Source organism: Typopeltis vanoorti, chromosome 17, assembly GCF_054136105.1.
Source record: "Typopeltis vanoorti isolate ZY-2024b chromosome 17, IOZ_Tvanoo_1.0, whole genome shotgun sequence".
Classification (NCBI taxonomy): Eukaryota; Metazoa; Arthropoda; class Arachnida; order Uropygi; family Thelyphonidae; genus Typopeltis; species Typopeltis vanoorti.
The window spans coordinates 41411654-41417653 of NC_143565.1; the positions used below are offsets into that span (position 1 = coordinate 41411654).

Below are 6000 nucleotides of genomic sequence, written 5' to 3' on the forward strand. Positions count from 1 at the left end.
AAAAGCACTTAAATTCTCTCTCTCGTTATATACTTTAATAATTTGTAAGAGATGTAATATAATATTTTTATAATTTATAAAACATAATTATATAATATTAATATAATTTAGAATTATTCTTTAAAATTTTATATCACTCAGACACACGAAAGGTAGCAAGGCCAGTTCCTTAAGAAACTGCTCACATCCGCAGCATATCTAATTCAAATAATGCGTTCAAAGAATTGCTATCGATAGGTCAGAATAAAGACTTGCAAAAATGGCAAAATGAAAATTAAAATAATGACTTTATAAACAGATTGGGTTAGAGTGGAATCGCCTCCAGTTCCAAGCGTTGGTAATTTGCAGTGTGGTAAGATAAGCCACCACAGACGAAATTGCTAATTTGCATATCGTTTTGTGAACAATCAACTAAGAAGACAGCAGTTGCACACTAAAACCTTAATAGTTTCAGAGAGTGTGCATGGCAATGTTCGCGAGTACGAACCATCTTCGTCCGCGTTTAGATCGACGGGATAAGGACTTTTCAACTGAAGGTGACAGACCAGTGCTTCCCAAACTCGTGGATGTCAAGTCCCCCTTTGGAAAAATTAAAATATTTTGCGGCCCCGATGAAAAAAAATCGTAATACAGACATATTATAATGTTTATTGTATTTATATTAAAAGATTTTTCGTTCGTAAGCTTTTTTGTGCTTCTTATCAATACTTTTTAAATGAAACATATGAATAAGCATATTTACTAATATTCATTAAGCGCCGAAATACGCAGGAAGCAAAATTTGTGAACCAACACACCAATGTGCGATTTTTTTCCATTAAAATATAAAAAAATAACAAAAAAGTGATAAAAATTAAATACGTTTCATTTAAGATTAAAAAATCTTATTCTTAAAAACATTTTAAATTTGTTTTCATTATTTAACGCCCCCCAACAAAACTTACGGCCTCCAAGGGGGGCCGCGGCCCACAGTTTGGGAAGCGCTGACTTAGACGATTTCACACGGAGTGAGGGGGAAGGGTTTCCAGATTTCATAAAAAGTAAACAGGCCATAGAACACACAGACACATGCCATTAATTGATAACCTATACTGACCTCAGTTGTTTCAGCGGTAATTCCAATTAAAAGCGGGATTTGTTTGCAATAGAAACCACAGTAATAAAGAACTAAATTAAATGGTTAAATATTGATTGTTAAAAATAATTGCAAGTAATGAACATTTATTCACGATATCTTTCTGTTCAGACAGCGGAAACTTGCTGTTGCTATGGGAACATGACTTCGCACTTTGGTTGACCATGCGCTGAAATTTTTATTACTTCAGCGCATGGTCAACTTAAGTATATACAGAGGCGGAAGGAAGAAATTCTGTTCTCTACAGCTTACCAGTTCTTTCTAATAAAAGAAATTCATTGCACCCCCCCCCCCCCCGCAACCAAGTGGGAAATGTGTGGTGCCTCTGACATAACAGGCGGTCTCAATTTTTGTTTAGATCGATTTCCTCTTTATTATGGAATAAAGGACAAAATAGCTGCTTATTTTTGACATAGTTTTGGTTTAGTATTTTTCAAGCGACGAGTCATTGCAATCTCAGCAGTCTATTCTCAAGTGCAGTACCCAAACATGGTAAAAGTTAGTACTGTATAGCTCTTTCGTTTGTTTTTAATTAAAAAACGTATTTAATAAATTATAACTTTAATTATAAATCTTCCTAATTAAACTTTTTTTTTCCCTTTCGTATACATAAATATTTTATAAAACGAAGTTATCGACTGCAAAAAAAAAAAAAAAATAATAATAATAATAAATAAAATAAAAACCGTCGACAAACAAAGTTGGCACCCTACCAAAATTTGTCATATGCTATTCTCTCTATTCTAAAACGAAGGTCATTCTGCCCTGAAGGAAAAAGCAAATTAAAGGCTATTGAAGCTCACTTTCATTTGCTTCTATGATAAAATAAGTAAATCACCTAATGGTAAACCCAAAACAAGAAACTAATCACTAAAAAATAATAAACTAGTTTTTTTTTTATTATGCGACACGTTTACTTACCTTGAATAACAATGGAAGACGTCAACATGAAATCAATCAATAAGAAACAACAGAAAACCACTTTTAACAAAACGAAGGAGTGAGGTATTAAAATTTCAGCCTTGTGTGTGTGAGTGAAAAATATGCTTATTCGGACCTATTAGAGAGAGCCACCTTAATAAAATGGGTCAAGCATTCCGATACTTTAAATTATCACCTTAATGGATACTTTCACTTCTAAACTACATCGCAGTCATGCACCAAAAGTTAACGAGGACAGAAATCCTGCGGCTTCAAGGTAAGCTAAACGGTGACCAAAACATTCGTTTAGCTGCAAACCTATCAAATTCCATTGTATTAGGCTGATAGATTTTAGCAAACATTCATGTGTTGATATGTTCAAAGATTGGTCCATATACGTACATAAGACTATCATATTTGTCGTAGATATGCAAAGTAAATATCAACTTGAGAAAGACGATATTTAACGATCAAACTCCGAAAATAATCACCGAAATAATAAACTAGATAAGATTATTAACAATAAATCTGTTTGATACGATGTAGCGTGGACAAAATATTAAGATCAACCAGTGGCGCACCCAGATGGGGGGGGGGGGGCTGGCACCTTCAAAGAAAAAGGGGAAAAAAACACTAGAAAATTTTCCAAAAATCTTTTCCTAGTTAAAATTCATTTATGTTGTGCCGTGTCTTCTATACCACTTGTGAATTAGCGATCATTGCAAATGCTCAGTCACTGAACGTATGCGATGCGTAGTGTATTCTCAAATAGTCTACTCAACTCCCCCCCCCCCCCCCCCCAAGATTAAATCTCGAGTGCGCTACTGAGTTCGACTAATGGGGGCAGTTGCGTTTTAGGACACCACCGCAAACAAACCATACAGATCGTATACTGCTACCAAAGTCGCTCCAGACAGATGGTCTACCTAATGAATAAATTTAAATAGGGAAATTTGCGAACCATCTCGAATCCAAAAGCAGAACTTTCACATAAACATGTCACTGGAGGTTGCTTCCTTATTCACCGGTTACTATGACAACGACATTTTCTTAGCCAGCCAGTACGCAGTATTGGAAAAACGATTATTAAAAATATCTCTTACCTCTTCCAAAAAAAGCATATTATTGTAAACAGTCCTTATACGATGTATACAAATATGATAGTACATTTTGATAAATTATGAATCCAGCAAGTGTTTTCTTCCCCCCCCCCCCACTATATCACCTACTCGAATGTATTTTTGCCGCAATCCAACTCAAAAAACTGCAGGGAATGACCATATTTAAATAACTGTACAACACAAAATGCTTACCAGATTAACAAGTCGATTTAGACTGAATTTTCAGAGAACTTGCCATCTGGTGTGACGTCGGAACGAAAGATGACCCTGTCTGCTAGAGTCGGATCTTGTGCACAGTGGATCAACGCTAGATTGTTCACAATAAGAATTTGTCTTATCCCAGTTTTTCTAAAGATAAGCCTAGCAACTTTGGCTTCACTATATTAGCTAGTCTTGCCAATGGAGGCAGTTAATAAGTCTGTTGTAGACAAAATTTAAACCTCCTAATCTCCCAACCGTGACGTGTGAAATTATTACGAAGTCACAAAGATGCACGTGATGTTTTCATTGAATTGGGGGGGAACTAACTTTAGTTCCCCCATTTTTGCGTAAACATATGACATGTACCATCTCTTCAGCATCCAAGAAATTCTTTTGTAATTCGTTGCATGCGTCTTTTTATTTATTACTTGTGAATGACTAATCCAACCTAACACAACGCAGTTCCACTTTCTTGCAGAGAGCCTGCCTTCAGATTGAATCCATACGGTATAGTAACAGAAAAATTTATTGCAACACTTACGCAATCTTTGGCTATAAGTTTAACAGCTTCAAGTCACATCCCTCTCGGGATTTCGCCTTGCCACCATTTTGTCTAATACACATCTCTAATAAATTTTAGAACCTGCAGGTGACTGTTCAGAATTGGCATTAATATTTCCTCCCCTCGTATTTATAGCTAGCATTAAATGTCAGGGAACCAGCCACCACCTATTTACTGTTCCATTTCTAATATACCAAATATATTTGCTCCAATGCCGTCTTTTAATATAGCATACATCTTTCCTAAAAGTATCTGCCTTCTATACTTCCTTCCGACTTGCCCATCATTAATGGGAACAGTACAATAGTGGGTTCATCTGGGACCTGTGGGTAGATCTGTTGCTGCCCATCTGGTTCTGGATTCATAAAACGTATGTTACAAGATATTCGGCTTTCACATCTCATTTATGCTGAAGCTTTTTACCTGTTCCATACTAAAACAGCAGCTGAGGGGAGGGAAACCCTCATAGAAAACAGAGGTAACGCACAAAAACACTTAACTCTCGGGATCAGGACTTTCCACACCTTCGCTTCAGGAATAGCGAAAGAATACCATTCCATGGCTGGGGATGAATACTCCTGTGAATGGCTAGCGAATTCTCTTCATTAGGCGCAAGAATAATAGTTAGCACTCATTTCAACACCATCTAACTGCGACAATCGGTAATGACAGAAAACGGAGTGAACATCGTCACAAAAATTGTGTCGTTACGTCTGTCGCTGACTGCAATGGATTCCAAAAAGAAAATCACTCAAACGTGTTAAGCCTTATAGAAAGCCACATACTCGTATTGGGGTTTGATATTTCTTCTGTTTTAATTACATAGTGTTCCGCTAATTCATTTGATGGGATGTTTGCGTCACCGTTTAACATACAATTTTCATTAGTATACTGAACAGTTTCATTGGTATAATCCTCAATATTAGTCGATTGTCGCTGCATGCTGAAAGATATTAACATTTACCCTCGTTTCAACAGTGTATTTGAATGTTCGTTATGTAAATAGAAACTAAAGCACAGCCCATTTGATATGTCTTCAATACCAATTTAAACACTTTTGATCTGGATTTAAAGCCTATTCTAGAATTTATAAAGTAACTTAAGCAATTTTGATAATTCTGTTTTACTTTATATGCGTAAATGCTAACGCACCGACACATAACTGTCGATTTGCAATTTTGACATATATTAGAAACATTTTTATAAATTGTACTGCAAATATATCGTCTACTTAATACATTGTTTTTCAGAACATTCGACACTATGCATAAAATATTTGTCGAAAGATGCGAAAGGAATAAATATTAGGAAATTAGAAAGGAATAAATAATAAAACTGTTCAACATATTTTGAACAGTTTTATTATTGTTATTTTAATTGAGCTGGTGACTGCAAAGCGCGATACAAACCTGTATTATAATCACAAGTTTTCTCACAAAACAACACTAAAACTTTGATAAATATGTTTATTTAAATAGTATATAAATAGATACGTGCTCTGTAGTTTAGTTACAGGTAGGTTACTATATTAAAAATTAATGTAACATTAGCGAAAAGCAAAAGAGGTAAAAATAAAACTTACCAATGAAAAACTAGCTAACTTCCCTTCGAAACTTCATTTAGATTTCCACGTAATTCGCGATCAGACCAGCACGTGGAAAACAAGGAAAGCAGGTGGCGTTGTACCGGTATGACGATCTGACTGATTACTGCTACGCTGGTTTTGAAAGCCACACGCGAGTGAAGAAATCTGGGTGTAAGTTGCGCATTTATGAAACTATTTTTCGCCTAGAGAAAGACGTCCAATTCAGGTATCAGTCACCTGATATAAGTAGGTGTATCTTTTTACAGCATGGAGAAAGTTGTGAAGTTTGATCAGGTGACTACTGTGTGCACATACTCAGGTAATAATACCCTACTGAGTTACCGGATGTTACGTTGTTGGACGCTGTTTGTTACCTGTTAGTACTTGCGCAACCGAACATTGTGCTGATGTTTCCTGCAGGGGTGAGTTTCTGTGAAGTGACTTACGGCAAACTGAAATGGTGTCAGAAGCTGGC

The 6000-nt window shown here is 35.9% G+C and overlaps 1 protein-coding gene across 2 annotated transcripts in view; it reads right to left on the reverse strand.

Annotated features, from left to right (window-relative positions):
• The window catches only part of LOC150097317 (uncharacterized), a 34852-nt gene extending 29076 nt beyond the window's left edge, over positions 1-5776 (reverse strand). Inside the window, exon 1 of one of the 2 annotated variants that reach the window (XM_090407158.1) lies at positions 5523-5776. The gene's annotated coding sequence lies outside the window, so the exon portion shown is untranslated. Of the gene's footprint in view, positions 1-2056; positions 2354-5522 lie in introns of those variants that run through there. The other variant, XM_090407159.1, reaches the window with a different exon arrangement.
• Between the last annotated feature and the right edge of the window lie 224 nt (positions 5777-6000).